This window comes from Camelina sativa, chromosome 19, assembly GCF_000633955.1.
Source record: "Camelina sativa cultivar DH55 chromosome 19, Cs, whole genome shotgun sequence".
NCBI classification, from domain to species: domain Eukaryota; kingdom Viridiplantae; phylum Streptophyta; class Magnoliopsida; order Brassicales; family Brassicaceae; genus Camelina; species Camelina sativa.
In genome coordinates this window covers 22,619,304-22,636,382 of record NC_025703.1, presented here as the reverse complement: position 1 = coordinate 22,636,382, position 17,079 = coordinate 22,619,304, and the positions used below count along the sequence as shown (strand labels likewise).

The window sequence follows — 17,079 nt, the reverse complement described above, 5'->3', positions numbered from 1 at the left end:
AAAAAAAAAAAAAAAAAAAGAGAGGAGAGTAAAAGATGAGATGATTTTGATCAGTTTAGAGGGGTAGGTAAATTACATGCGACCCCATTATTCTACTCTTGAGTCAAATGATCACACAAAGCTTGGACGCGAGAGGTAGGTAAATTACCGATGACCCCGATATTCGCTTACACCTTTGATTTAAAAAAAAAAAAATCAATCCATTGGAAGTGAGAAAAGGGAGAGAAAAGGAGATGTATGAAGAATGTCTTCGCCTGAAGAGAGTTCATATGCCACTGATGGATACACCAAGGTAAGAACTCACCTGTATTTGCTTTAATTTATGTAATGAGATGACAATGGTGAGACTAGAGATTCCTAAGGATTGTGGGATTTGAGTAACGAATGTTGATGCTTCTCAATTGACAAAGTATATGAAGTAAGTTTTGAAGATCAACGCGATGAAGAGTGCGAAAAACAATTACCTGCAGTTGAGTGAATTCCATGTTTTCAAACCTCTTTCACAGGTCTAAGTTTCTGTTTTGCTTGAGGGCAAGCAAAGGCTAAGTCTGGGGGAGTTGATATATCATGTTTTTTACGGTTTTTGACCATGATATAATTGTGCTTTTTGAGTCTTTTGATTTGTTTTTAGGATGTTTTAGAGTCTTAACAGGTTTTCTAGGATTTTGGCACAGATGGAGTGAAGTGAAGCAATTTGGACCATTTTGGAGCATTTAACCCGGTGGAAACGAGCTTGGAGTCGAATCAGAGTGTTGGTGTCGATCGACACCACCTGGGTGTCGGTCGACACCCTGTTTTATCCGACGAGAGAACAAGAATTGGAAGTTTTACAATTTTGCCCGAAGTTTTCCACAATTGCAACATAAACCCCTGGACGTGTTTTAGGATGTATATATTTTATTTTTGGGTTTTAGAAACTTTTAAGTTATTTTTTAGCAGTTTTTGAGAGAGAGATATTGAGAGCTTTTGGGAGAGACGGATCTGAATTCTTTGTAGAGAGAAGATTTCTAAACTCCCTCTTTTACTTTTCAATATCTATTGCATGTTATTCAGAATTATGATATGTTCTTCATTAATCATATCTGTGTAATTTGCTTGTTAGGTTTAGAGTTTTTATAGGGTCTTTATGATTTATTAGATATGTGATTTTAGGGTTCTTAATATTTTATGATCTTCATCCTTGGTTGTTCTTCACAATAATTCTTGATTGATCACCTAGAATTATTATCTTAGGGAAGTAAATTGATATGAGAATATAATTGTTTTCTTGAATAAAAACCATTGATGAGCAAAATTACTTTTTACAAAGAGATTTGATTTAGTAATTTTGTGAACTTATCTAAACCTGAATTTAAAGCTGATTTTTAACCTTGAATTTTACAAAGAGATTTTGATTTTCTGGTTTTAAATTTAGATAATATTTGCATTGAGAACTGATTTATTTTACAAATTGTGTTTAGAGTTCTAGATCTGATTTTAATTGTTTGAACCTTAATTAATTCATCTGATTTAATATTTCATAGTTTACTGAGAAATTCCCTAGGCTTAAACCTTTTGCTTTTCTGATTTCACAACACTTTTATTTGAATATTTGCATTGCTTTTTCAATAATTCAATTAACTAGTTTAGCGTAATAACAAAACTCTATAATCCATTGTGTTTGATTTTGAGTCTCTAAGGAATTCGACCCCTAAGTACTACAGTGATCTCTTGTTTGAGAGAGTAGCTCCAGGGATTAATTTGAGCTTATCAATATATAAGCCAACAACTTATGTAAAATTAGTCGATGCATGTCCAAAACTATTATATATGGTCTAGCAATTTTTACATGCCACAGCTATGTCATGTGTATATATTGTATGCAAAATTGTGCTACAATTTATACATAGGCGCCTGCGTAATCTATCTTAACATTTTTTAAGTACATTTTTGTGACATCCTCTCTTATCTTTGTATCCAAACAAGTCTCAACTAAATTCTCTACAATCCTTACGACCAAACACAATCATTTCCTTATTTGATAATATTAATTTCCTAAAATATATCTATCTAATTTAAATCAATATGTTAGATTAAAATTATAATTCTCCTTTCATTTTTATTTAATCTTATATTCAATTATTTTAATTACTATTTAATACATAAAGTTAAAAAAAAATTTAGATTTTTTTCAGCATATAATGTGATTTGAATTTTTATAAACGGATATATATTAAAAATTATCTTAGGATATTTGTAACCAAAAAAGTATATCCACATATAGAGCTCAAAATACATTTTTGGAGTACAATAGGGTGCCATCACTTCTTGCCAACTTCGGGTCGGGTTTTTAACTAAAATTATAACCGATTCAATTATCCGGATCCTTCTTAAAATTGCCGAATATTTTGGGCCGGTTTTTAATCCATGGCATACTTATTTACATCCAATCAATGCCAGTTAATGCTCATTGTATCTTAGGAAATATCTAATTTGCATGCCAAATTTTTAGGACCGAGTTTGACAAAAAGAATTGATAACTCACATTATGTAATCACATCCTTTTAATCACATCCCTATAATATAGCAACTAATTCAAGATGAATACATCTTAGGAAATATATAATTTGCATTTAATAAACGATTACATATTTGGTAAGATCATATTAGCTTTAAATGTACACTATTAATCCAACAATATCAATTAAGAATCATAATAAGAATATGCCAGATCATTCATTCCTAAATCATAACTAACACATCGTAAAATGTATATTCTCAACTTGCAAATCAAGAGTTTCTACAAAACTCTACCTACAACCGTTAACAGTATATATATCAACAAAATAATAGACTCGTGGTGTACCACAAGGTAAAACCTAGTCTATATGCAAAAAGATTAAGAAAACTTAAAATCAATTTTTTAAAAGGGTATATCTAATTAATATGTTATATTATCCATGGAACCTAAGTATTTTTCTATAGAAAAAAAAATATTAGTGCATATTCAATCGAAATGTATTATTTGTAGACAAAGTCTACAAGGATATATCACAGGGGAGTAAAATCAAACTGGCCCAAAAAAATAAATGTGTATCATTTGTATGTACTGAAGTTTACAAACTGGGAAACGGTCAGGGTAAGATTAACCATCTTCTATATAATAAAACGGAAGTACACAACTTTTTTGTAGACTATAAAATAGGTTGTAGGTTATATAGGTTGTAACGATTAGTTAAATCTCAATTTCAAATCCTATTTAAAAAGATATTTCAAAAAAATAAAATTAAATCTCCACAGAATATTTAATTAACTATATATAGGCAACAAAATCTCAAAAATTAATATTTCTTCTACAGATTAAGAGTGATTTTCGATTATACTAGCAACAATATATCAAAATAATAGAAATAATGTTTATTATGATTGATTTGGTAAATTTCAAAAGTTTTAGGCTAATCCGGAGAACAATCATAAAAAAATCTCAAAAAAAATTTAAGTCTTCATATTTAGCATATGATTTTATTGCATACTGTTTTATTCACAACAACTTTTAAAAACAATCACATAAAGTATATTTTATATAAAAATTACAATATAAATAAAATATATTTTTATCCGTGCTAGAGCACGGGTCCTAATCTAGTTTATACTATTAAAAGGGAAGTATTTTTAATAAGTAGACATAGAATTTGAGATTATTACAAAATGCCACTCAAATATGAACAATGATATGTAAAAAATGTGTATCCAAACAGATTGATATTAATAATAGCCAAACAAATTGATAGTCCTTAGTTGTAATAGCCGATAAAAAAAAAAATGATATTAACACATAAAAATCGGGTGTAATTAAAGCTTACCATAAAAAAACCGAAAGATTTATTAGATTAGGAAAAACAGAATAAAATCAGCATCCCTAAAAATTGCAAACTATCTTAACGAATATCTAAATAATTAAATTTAAATCATTAGTCTTCAAATCTTGAATACGCAGATCTATTTGAATGAGGAACTAATCCAAACAGGTTCAACATCTTTTTTAGTCGAAGATAATGCAGTTCTATAGAAAAACACAACATAAGGAAATTATAATAAATTCACAATCCCATATATTTAATATCTACTATAACTACAAGATCAAAATATTAAACATATTCTTCATATCATCGATAATTAGTTAAATTGCAACATTTAAGAGTTGCGAAATTCATGTATTGTTTCCAAATCGGTACTAATTGAAACCTAATAACAAGGTAATATTACCAAATTATTAGAAAACCTGTATTTTTCAAACAAATTTTCATATTTATATTAATAATATAATTAAGATGATACTCATAATCTTAGGAGAATATTCCATTAGTGAAACAAAATGTTAAGTAACTAGATTTTAACCCGCGGTACACCGCGGGCATATAATTTTTATTATAGTTTATATTTTGTGTTGTATCTGTTTGTTAAATATTGGATGTTTTGTAAATAGAGAAAGAACTAAAATTTCCGTTGTTGTGCGGCTAAATATTTAAATTATTTTTTTAACCCGCAATATACTTCATGATCATTTGTTTGTTATATTTTGTTTAGTGTTTGAGATTCTATTTTGATTTTTAATTATTATAACAAAAAATTAGGGGTTTAAATACATAATTAGTAATTTATACGTCGTGATTAAGTCACATTTTCCTAATGATTTAATTATTTTATACAATCTTAGTTAAATCAACTTGATTTTATGTCAAATATTCTAATATTAGTAGTGTTGGTAAATAATTAAATAAGGATTTAACTCGTGTTAACACAAATTTAATAATATTTGTTGAAAAAAAAAATAATAATATTTTATTAATTCCAACCCGTCCTCTTTATAACTCATATACTATATAATTTTTAGATTTTTTTAATTTTACATATTCGTAATAATTAAAAAATTTATTAAGATTATATATGTTAATTATAATATTTAAATAAATATCAATTGAAGTTTGTTTTACGTTAAGAATCAAAACTCACATATTAAAAGGATTAAAATACTAACCTCCTATTTGTATAGAATGAAAGGTGGATAGAGTTGGAGATAAAGTCTTGATTTGGAAGAGGAAGTATAATGGATTATGTGTAGAAGGTATTTCTAATAATTATCAAATTATATAAAAGTCGTTCTACTGTTTAAATATATGTACGTAACTATTTTGAATATCTATTACAGGTTCTTCAGAATAAAGCTGGGAAGAAAACAGGAATCTTATGTTAGTAGTTTATGTTTACACAACTATTTTGGAAGCTAAACTTAAGTATTCTTCTATCATATTTGGTATATGGTGTAAACTTAAGTAATTCTCTATTGTATTTGTCATTTAAATTTCTTTCTTTGGATATGGTTATATATAATATGCATTATCAATACAAACCACAAACATTACCTCTCCAAAATGATAATTAAAAATATGTTATTACAAAAACACTTTCAACGAATACAGAAACAAACCAAACCTATTAACAACAATATAACTATATGAATTATACATAAAAAATACAACTTATGAAAACTTCTCCGCACGTATCCGAATCTAGTGTTAAAGTCAATGAATTGCTAAATTAACCATATTTCTAATAAAAATAATATAAAATTAAATTTAAGTTTTCAACAAACGGAGCTACGAATGGTATTTAAATTAAATGAACACCGACTGAAATGGACGACGTCATTGTCGTGCTTAACTTCGGTTGGTAACCTTAAATGAACGGTCTATATGATAATCTATATTACCTGCTTAGCAATAAATATTGACCAACCTTAATAGAAAAAAAAAGATAGCTAAAAATAATAGTAGATACAACTGGATATTAAATCGTATGTGCATAATAATCAAAGTATAACGAATGGGTTACTTGGAAAAACAATAGTACAGTAAAACTTCTATAGATTAATAAGTCGCACCATGAAATTTTATTAATTTATAGAGGTTTTAATTTATCGATAAATTAATAATAAAAAGATTTTTATAATTTTTAAAATTTTATATTATAAAATAAGACACTTTTGTTATGATTTACATTTTTATAGAATTTTCTTAATTTATAATCTTAGCTATCGTAATAGAATTGATGTTAATAGTTTACTTAATTATCTAAGTGAAAATGATAAATGTTAAAAGTTTAGAGTTTAGAAGAAATTGCTGGTATTATCTTTCATGGTAATGATGAAATCGAATAACATATTGCGGTACCTTTAGAACCATTTACATGTAAAAAACAATTACCGTAACTAGGACTCTCTTCCATTTTTTTATGCGATTTGAGAAGATAACATTAAAATTTCTTAATACAACGAAAAAGATTAGAGATAAGCTCCAACTAGGATGCAAATTCAGGAATAGACAAACAATAATCGAGTTATATTTCACTAAATTTTCTTTGATACATATATATGTATTTAATTTATATTATTATTAATTTATGATATTGTTGGGACTATATTTTTACATATAAGTTTCAAAAAAATTATTATTTTATTATTTTATCGAATTGTGTTATTTTTTACATCGATCCAACTTGGAACTGAAAAAAATTATTAATTTATAGCGAATATTAATTTAAAAAATATTAATTTATAGAGGTTCTACTGTATATAACTTTTTGATAACTTTAATTTAACAAATGCGAAACTAACATATATACGCTACTTACAACTCTAAATAATTACGACCCAAATAGATAAGAGCTTTACTCGTTGGATTCTTCATCATGATTGCGATTTCGAGGCCTAGTTCCATCCCACGTAAAACGATTGTTTTCATTTTCACTTGTTTTGTTCTTGGAAGTACAGATTCCTAAAGAATTAATACACATAAAAATATTATGAGTTTTTAAATTTAAGTTCCCATTTTCTAGCTAGGCCGAAAAAAACTCAAATTCCGGTGGATAATAATATAGATATTTTGGCTAATAATAATTGTAAACACATGAATATTTATAGGCATAATAATAAAGAGTAACAAATCGATTGAGGTGATTCGGAAAACAGGATATAGTACATAGATAAACATTCAGTTCATTAATAAAAGGGAAACAACGTACGACAGACGATATACAACGTTTTTAAATATTATTACAGCCCAAACTGAATGTCTGAATCATTCGTTTTATTACAAAGTCGATATAACTAATATAATGACGTAAGGTTTCGTCCACACTTTATTTAAAACATCAAAATATTCTCTTAATATATATATATATATATATATATATATATCTTATTATATAACCTTAGTTTTCAAAGTTAGTACGTAATTTATATAATCGCGACAAGTGTCAAGTATATGATAATATTTTGATATATGTGAGAAAAAATTTATTTAATAATTATAAGAAAATTAAAAAATTTTAAAAAGAAAAAGATTACAATTAATATTTTTAAAAGTATATAAAACCAAAAGTAATATATTATATCACTAAAACTAATAGGAAAGTTATCTATTAAATTACTAATTTTAATAGGAAAATATGTACAATTAATAAGGAAAATATGTACAATTAATAAAAAAAATATTTGCAACTTAATAGGAAAATATCATCTCTATCACATTTTCGAATTAACAAATGAAATTGATCAATTGTTCAGCGTTCTTTTTGTTGAACAATTGATCTAACGCTGTCACCTGCCAAATCAAACTAGCGGATGTATATTTTCAGACATGTTTAAATATATACTTTTGAGAAAATTGATTTTTTAAAAGCGAACTCCGATTTGAAATTCCTCAGTGTCCACTCTTTTGTCGCTTTTGCACTTGTTACATCTGCAGTTGGTGGCGTAACTGATAAACCAAAAAGAAAAACCCAAAAAATATATAATGAATACTTTTCTTTTTTAAGTTTCTGTATTTCACTTATTCAACCTAATACAAATCCCAGAGGGAGAAACTATTTATATGCTTTCAAAGGAACTATAAAATATCAAAAGAAAGAAAAAAAACTACAAAATATCTTACACTCTTAATCCTAAACAATAATATACCTCTAGATCTTTCATTATCTTACAATTATGTAGATTATTCTATATCTAAATATTTAATTAGTATAGAGTCCTCTAATTTAAACACGTAAAGGAGGTGATTATAATTTATGATATGCATGTTTCAATAAAGGATAACTGGATCATATCCCCAGAAGTAAGTTTGACTTGAAATTAAGTGTAATTTTAATATTTTGGTCAAACGAAGAGTCTTGTTATTTCTTAAGCACAAATTTCAAGCATTATATTTAATGTATTTGGAACTTGTCTTGCTTGCTTTCTTTGATCTTTTGGACAGGACAGTACTGTATCTTATATAATCGGCCTTAGTCGACGTCTTTCTCTCTATCCTCCTTTGACGTACTTTTTGACCTGCTTCTTATATGGAGATGATAAGAGCAGGATCAGTGGGAAGAAGATTGAACTTTGACGATGATGAATATCATGAGGAGGATGGTGACACTGAATGGGACGAGAAGGGACGCACGATGATCTCTCACATATATGTTGCTTTCGACAAAGTCATAAGGTCTATTCAGTTTGGCTATTTGGAAAATGGAGCTCAAGTCCTGTCTACAAAATATGGTTCATCCGAGGGATCATTTCGTATTGTAAGTTTTGTGTCTACAATTGTTTTTGTTTCTTTGCTTTTGAGTCTACTTAAGTCTCTGATGAAGTTTAGTCGCAGGTCAAACTGAAGGAAGATGAATATGTAACTGGATTGAGTGGAGTACTAGGAAAAGGTGGTAAAGGAATCAGAAATTTAACATTTCACACTAACCGTGGGAACCACGGACCCATTGGACGTCCAAGCGATAAATATCTATTAGGTGACGAAATAGAAATTGAACCAGAAAATACGTAGTCGAAGTGAGTTCGGAGGTTTCTTTGGGTCTTCAAATGATTACCGTATGACATCGATTGGTATCTACGTGAGTCCCAATAATCACAGGAAGATATAGCCAAGCGAGTAAGCAACGCGTTATAGCAGCGCTCGACAGTGGTCTAGTTCAAGTTGAATTTTATCTTAAATAAAAGTAGCTCTAATATAATGGAGCATTGTCTTAGTTTCAAGCATCTCTCTAATTCTCAACCCTCAAGTAATAAGTTTCACCATAAAAAATAAGAAATACAAATGTCTCTTTGTTATAACTTATATGGGTTGTGTTTTTTTTTGCCGATTGTATCACACAATCCACAGTCACTAGATCTTATTCTTTTGATTATGTTACAAATCTGAATCACGTCCAACAAATTAACTTTAATTATACGTACTATTATTCAAATCTTGTGTTTGAATGGTTTTTCCTTCAAATAAATGGGCCCTCTTCAGCACATTTTTTCAGGGTTCTTAAATTTACTCGAAATTCTATTTGCTTGCTACCCACACTACAAGAAAACAATGTCATTTCCGATGGAATTCCCAGTGTACCAAATCCCGTCGGGCATTACCTACAGTTCCCAATCGATATATATACGACGAGGCATAGGTAATGCAGGACGGGATTTGTACTAGGGAACCAAATATTGTTGTTAGCTTAGAAGATTGCTCATACATATATTGTATTTCTTCTGTTACATTTGTTACAAGTTTCCATAGTTGATGTTCCTTACCTTAGGCTTCGTTTAGAGAAAAATGTTCAAGTTCAGCTTTAAACTTGTCAGTGTGTGTACTTCTTCTGCCAGTTCGTTTCTAGAGAGTGCTTGCCGTACGTTTTAGAGTTTTGCATTGTAGTAGTATTTGTTACAAGGTTGGGGTTGCAAATGGAAGGGTTCAGTGCTTCTTCTTTCGCGCGCAAAGAGGAATCTTTTGTTGTGAATTGACTTCTTGTGGTTTGATCACAGGCTAGTAATTGTAGCCTTGATTGAGAAATTCTGACGAAAGAATACATTTGTAGATGCTTCAAATGGAATTATATGTTGACTGTCAGAGCTTTAGATTCTTGTGTATGGTCTTGATTGCCCTTACACTGCAGCATTTTTATTTGACCCTATTTAAATTTTTATTTGCCCTTTTTTTCTTTTTATCAAGTGTTTGCTTACATAACTTTTGATCTTTGCAGCCAAATAGGTTTAATAGGTTCTGCAGCCAGACAGCCCCAACTCTTCTCGTTTGGTGTTAGCATTATTTGGGATTTCTTGATTAATTTGGTGAAGAAAGAAATAAGTAAATTTTGGTGGAGAGATGAATGGGTGGCCAGTTATGTGTGTTTGACTACTCTCATTTTTTCTTGTTTTTTCACTTTAACAAATGAGAATATGGAAACTTAATAACAGAATAAGCCTAAAGAAACAACTACATGTTTCCTCTTCTTTACAAGCAAAGAGTTTAAAGAAGATCATTAGAGTAGAGTAGTGAGAGAAGACACTAATTAGGCTGGGGACGAGGGAGACGTTGCAGGCAACGAGGGAGAACATACTGGGAAAAGAGGAGATGGCTAGGACAATAAACTGTTGCTGCCATATTGTACATCTGCATATACTCACTGCACCCGTTAAAACTCAAGATGCAACCATCCATACACTTGTTGCTATCGTCTGCAGTTTCCTCGTGAAGCCTAAACGCATGCGTCCTCAAGTTAAACAATATCAGCATATTCTTGTTCCTTCTCCACAAGTAGATGATCTCAGAGTTCAAAGGATGCATCACCACCGGAAAATAATCGATATCTAACTCGATCAAAGACGCCAAGCTGACTTCCCAAAAGAGCTGCCACTGATCCTTAGGACCATTAATGCTACTAATGTACGTGACCAGCCTCCAAACACGTAATGTTTTGTTTCCATTCTCACGGAACTCGCTGAAATACACAATAGACCCTTCTGAGGTCGTGATGGTTCTCCTAAAACGTGATAACTCCTGAGTATCTGGGAAATCTACGCTACTACACAATCTATCATCATGACCACCATAGAAATCGTAGGCTTGAAAAGAACTGATCATGTCGTGAATCCAGTGAAGAATTCCATTCAAAGCAATTGACTTGTTCGGATTCAACCAGAATAGAGAATTAATACAAGTCACATTTCGAGTTTCCCACGTCCCTGTATCAGATGAGTAAATTATAAAATCGACTCTAACAGCATTGCGAGTGATCAACCACACAACCTTATAACTCAGAACGGTACCACTCCGCATCTTTGTAACCAATCCATTGTCGCTGAAAAGCTTCTTGTGCCGTAATCTCTCAAGTTCTTGCAAAGAGAGGAATGGAGGGAAAGGGATTCGAAACCATTCTTGAAACAACGGGTTTCCAACGTAATACATAGGAGTTCCATCGGTACCTTCTGCGTAAAGCAAGACCAATCCATCGGTGCATGCTAAGACTAGTAGCTTCTTGATTGCTCTCTCGGCAAAGAACTAGTAAGTCCCCATGTTTTGCATCTATGGTGACCAATGATTTCAAGTGTCAGTTTGTGAGGTAGCATCTGAATGATTGACCACGAGATTGAAGAAGAAGCGTTGCGAGAGACTAAGTAATCTCTGAAGATATCTGAATCGATCAGAAGTTTCCATCTTCTGCTCGTTGATCTGAATCTTGCAATGCTCTTCAATGGTAGTCGCGCCAAGACTTCCATTACCATATCTTGAATATCCATTTTTGGGTTTAGGGTTCTCGACTTAATCTTCTTCTTTGGTTTGAGTTATATATAGTCGATTCTTGCAGAAACACACCAAAACAATGAAATGAAAAAGCTCCAAAAACAATTTTTAGAATATCTAAATGACCAAATAAATTAATTGAAATAAAGAATTAATTAGTTTATTGTTTAGGATACACCCAAATTCATGTACTGTATATGAGACCAAAGAAAAAATAGATAAACAATCAAACATCTTTACAATTTTAACATATTGAAATTGGATCAGAGACTTTCGTTACCTTTTTTTTTTTTTTAATTTTTTTTTTTTTAATTTTGAGTTTAATCAATTGGTTTCAGAAGTGATTTAATCGTAACGCTTGTATCCGGGTTTTTACTTGTTTGATGCTTATTTGTTTTTCAAAAAACAAAAATTGGGTTGTTGCACCAGTTGCCTTACCTTTAGTCTTCTTATTAGTAAGAAGTTCTTACCATCGGGTCATCCCTATTAAGCTCTTCCCTAGTATTATGTCAAACCTTTAATTAATTTTTTATCTCTTGTGAGTTTATGATTGCATGAGTGTACTCGATCATCATTTCTTCGCTCAACTTTTTATCTGGAAGATATTTCATCAAATAGCAAATGAACATGGATTTTAAAAGCAAAATGGAGTGTTAGTTCGTTAAGTGTAAAACTCAGTTGATATGTCACGCACCGTCTAGTAAAAGACTTGTATAGTGGGTCTTTCTTCTCAAGACTTTCATGAAAAATGCAAAATGTCAACTATTTTTTTTTTTTTTTTGAACAACGAACTATCTAATGATAAGATTTCTCAACTTAAATGCAAAACATGGACTTGATGAGGATAAAGATTATTAAATAAAACAAAGCAACTTGAAATAATAAGCAGCCATACTTGCTTAATTCACAAGTCAACGTATCATCAAACTTAAATCTGAAAATTTACGAATTTTATTGATATCTTTTGAGTCAATATTACAAAAGCACTTTCTCTTAGCAGAAATATAAAGACTTAGGCCTTAATCTTGTTCTAATCGTTGAGATCAGATCGAGCGACCAAAAAAAAAAGTTGGAAAAACAATTGCTTAACACACAAGAATGTGGAGAGCATGTAGAAAGTTGTCGCTCGATGCTAATAACAGTGACGTATAAGGCATGCTAAAAATTCGACTCATCATCTTCATTAGTGACATTGCCATGTCTATATTTATACTGTAATTTTTGCCTTAGATCAGAGTCGTGATGTGCTCAAATTTACCCTAGAGCTGATAGCAACACCAAACTAAAGCCTCCAGCAGAAGCAGAGTATTTGCTTTATACCCCCTCTACAACAGCACAAAACGATGTAGTTTTGCAGAGTAATCAAATGGGCCGAATGCAGAAAGAAGAGAAGCCTGTCAAGCCCGTTAAGCTCAATGAGATCCAACGGTCGACTGCAACGGCTATGTCATCTCCTACGGACAAAAAAGGCCAGCTTCACTTCAAGACAAAATCGGAGGAACAAAGGAGGACGTTGCACCTGCATCACATCGGGACAATATCAAAGAAGGGAAGGTGATAGGTGCGTGTCCCGACAGTACGGATTAACCTAAAACTTGAGAATTCGGATTTCCATTATGTTTGTGGCTTGGTGTCGATCGACACTAGAGAGTGTCGGTCAACACTCTCGTTGATGTGATCATGGATGGAGCTAATGACGAGCAGCTTGTAGCTGAGTTTGAACCCGAGGAACTTGTAGCTGAGCTTGAACCAGAGGAACTTGTAGCGGATGAACCATTGCTTGTACCTAAAAGACCAATGGCTAGAGAAAAAAGCTAAGAAGCTAAGGAATGCACTTAATGGACTTATTCAAGAGCTTATGGCCAAAGAGAGCATGGGAAATTCTATTAGGGATGATGTCTATAAAGTCCAGCCCACTTTGACCCTAATTCAAGTCCAAGAAAGCCCAAAATAATCACTTTATCTTGTGGTCAAAGAGGAGTGACGAAAATAGAGATACATGCACCAAGAGTCACTTTGGAGGGAGGGATACATGCACCAAGAGTTGAATCTTCATTCAACTATCTATCTTTATTGTTTTTAGTTTCAAGAATAGTTAATACTTGGCTTTGTTACCAAGTTTATTTTCCTATATAAACTCATGTAAGAGCAATGAAATAAACATCCAACTTTTTATCAAAACCTTTTCTTTTCTTTGAGAGTGATTCTCTTCTGTTCTTTGTGAACAAAACCGATTGCTTGGTGTGCTTCCAACAATCAAAACCGACTACTTGGTGTGATTCCAATAGTCATACCCGATCTCCTTGGTGCGAGGCTGAGAGAGCCGATCTTTTTGCTGCGAGGCTGAAAGATCAAACCGGTATATCAAGAGTCTTTCCGCAACTCTTGTGCAACTATTCATTCCACCATCCTTATTCTTGAGGTTTCATTGTCTTTAAAATCAATGTGTCTCTATATACCAACTCGAAGGTGACGATTTCTTGGGAGAATCATATCACTCGTCCTTGCTCGGCTCCAAGTTCTCTTCCTTAGCTGAATTGCTCCGAAATCCCTTAAATTGCTACATTTTGCTCATTTCGTGCCAAAATCCTGTAAAACCTGTATAGACTCACAAAGAACCTAGAAACACATCAAAAGACTCTAAAAAGACTCTTTATATCATGGTTAAAAACCACAAAAATCATGATATATCAAGTCGCTATTGCAACGATTAATAAACAAAACAAGCCCTTAGTAATGTATGCAATTTTAATTACTTATATATTGTTAATTTCTCATTCCTCGTTAAACTCATTTATGCCATTATTCGATCTGTTTGTTCTAAAGTATTTCCTCTTTCTAAATATAATAAAATGTGAAAGTAGATTTGGATTATGATTTTTTTTGTGAAGTTTTGTTTTTACTATAACTAGTGATCTCATACTCACTAACATCATGATCCAATCAAACAACATCGTATAACATAAACCAATACCATAAATTTAATAACCAATAAACAAATAAAACAATAACCATCAATCTAATAATATCAAGAAGCAATAAACCAACAACCTAATGTCATTCTAACGACCCACTCTAACAACCTATAAATGTCCGACAACGTCAACGAGTCACAATAATAGATATGAAATTATTTGACTTTTTTGGGTAGACATTATGGTTTTAAATATGACAATATATGCTTTAAAAGAATAACAAAGGAATGAGAAAAAGCAACATGTATATGGTTTTAAATTCAAAATATGTGGATTATTTTCACATGTAGCCCATTTGCCCATTAGCCAATACACACATAGCCCATTTATGATTTTTTGAGAATTAGATTTAGCTAAAGAGGCAATTAAGTGTTTTTTCCTGGAACAGATGCCAATAATACCAGATATGCCGCGTGTCAAACTCAGAAAAAAAGTTTTAGAAAGTAACTCTACTTTATTATATAAGATATAATTTCTGAAAAGCACCCTCAAATTTTTCATATCATCTTATTTACAAAGTCACTAAATTGTTGATACAAGAAAGCAACTGAAACAACAAGCCCTCGTATGATGATGGTTGATGGATGATTCAGATCTAATATATGCTTCTTTTTTTGTATAAAAACATTAGACCATCTTTGTGTAGCCTGATTTTAATTTATCTCGATATAAATAATATTTATAATTTTTACCAAAAAAAGTATTTTTTTTTATATAAATAATCATCTACACCAAGTTATTATACTCCAACTCCAAGTTTTGTGACGGCTATTTGGCAGTATACAACGAATATAGTGAAGAATGTTGTGTATGAGTCGTAAGTAAAACATTAGCGAAAACAAAAGATGAATACAGAATCGATATTCAGTACGTATCTCAAAATATTTTATTGTAATCTTTTTATATAAATTATTCTTTATTTAAAGAATAAATGAGAAAAATAAAATTTAACATGTTAGAATGTTCCATGTGCCCAGAATAAGTTTCTCAATGTTTCTCAACTTCTTTCCTACTTTTTGTTATTTTTTATTTTTTAATTGGTGACTGGTGAGAATCAAGTTAGTCCATCAATGCAAATGATCTTATATATTTAGTCCATATTCAGACCTTTTCTACCATGCATGATGCACGTATAATGTATACATGTAAATGTACATACATAGAGAGAGAGAGAGACAGAGAGAAAGAGCAGGAGACAAGAAGAGAGTAAGCACGCAGAGCTTTCGAGCATGAGCATGCTAGAAAAAGGAACCATGTGTGCTCACTCTCTTCTGTCGCCTTCCTTATACCTATTCACTGACCTCCTTTAGTTGAACCTTTTCATCTTCGTGCATGCATATGATCTATATAGTAGCCTCGGTCCCTAAATTTTAATGATATGAAACATGTTTGTCTGGTTTTAGGGTTAATATATAAGGAATGCTAGGGGTATATATGATGATGCATGCATAAATATCATCATCATCCACTAGTTTCGTTTAATTTCTAAAAATATTCTGCCGGATTAAACCCGTCTTAGTTTATTTATTGTCAATTTGAGCATATATATTCCCTCTTTTCATTAAATATTATATCACGGGGTAACACTGTTAGTCTGTTACCGTAACAGTAACACATGATTATTGACATGAATAAAATATCCTTCATTGATCTAAAATGAGACTCTGGTCGGCTCTATAAGACACGTTATATGAAAAACATAAATGTAAATACAGAACATAAAAATAGTGACTACATTAATTAATAGCAAAGTGACTAAATCGTAACCGTCGTATGGGACGAATGTTTAAAGTCCTACATTAATACACTCCTCACTAAAATGCTTTTATGTGAATACCTAAACATTTATTTGTTTAAAGTCTACATCCAATTTAGATTTTCGAATTGAGAGATCCCACTTAAAACGAAATGAAACTATTTATTTGGTTGTTGCGTAAACAACCACTTGAACAATTAATAAACTATACATAGGTTTAGATGTATGTGAGAGATCCCCGACCATAATTAAGATCTGTAGCTAGAACACGCATTGATCCTCCAATCAGAGAACAAAAGAATAAAAAGTAATATTTGTAAGAACGAATGTAAAATCGAAACGTAAGGCATAGGAAATGATATAAAAATAGAAATATAAGCGAATATCACTAAAGGTTTGGAGTATACTAAGTAAAGCGAAAAGATGCTAAGGGCAACGAATTATGAACATCATGGCCATCTCACTAGTTTTATATATATATATAGTTTTGCTTTTGATTTGATCTGATTCCTCTTCCACATTCTATTGTTCATGTGTGTTTGTATCTCACGCAAGCACAACATAAGCGGTCCCCCCTTAATACGTTTCTAGAAACATCGACGTTTCAAGCATTCATTAGTTACCAACTTTTACGTGGTAGATCAATATCTCCATACAAAATATTTAGCTTTTTGAATTGCAATACCGTTTGTTTGTAAATTCATCTTCCATGTACAAAATAATTAAACAAATCTGTAAAGAAGGAAGCTTA

The 17,079-nt window shown here is 31.1% G+C and overlaps 2 pseudogenes; one reads left to right on the top strand and one right to left on the bottom strand.

Annotated features, from left to right (window-relative positions):
- Positions 7,955–9,145, top strand: LOC104766952 (annotated as a pseudogene).
- On the bottom strand, positions 10,362–11,593 carry LOC104768104 (annotated as a pseudogene).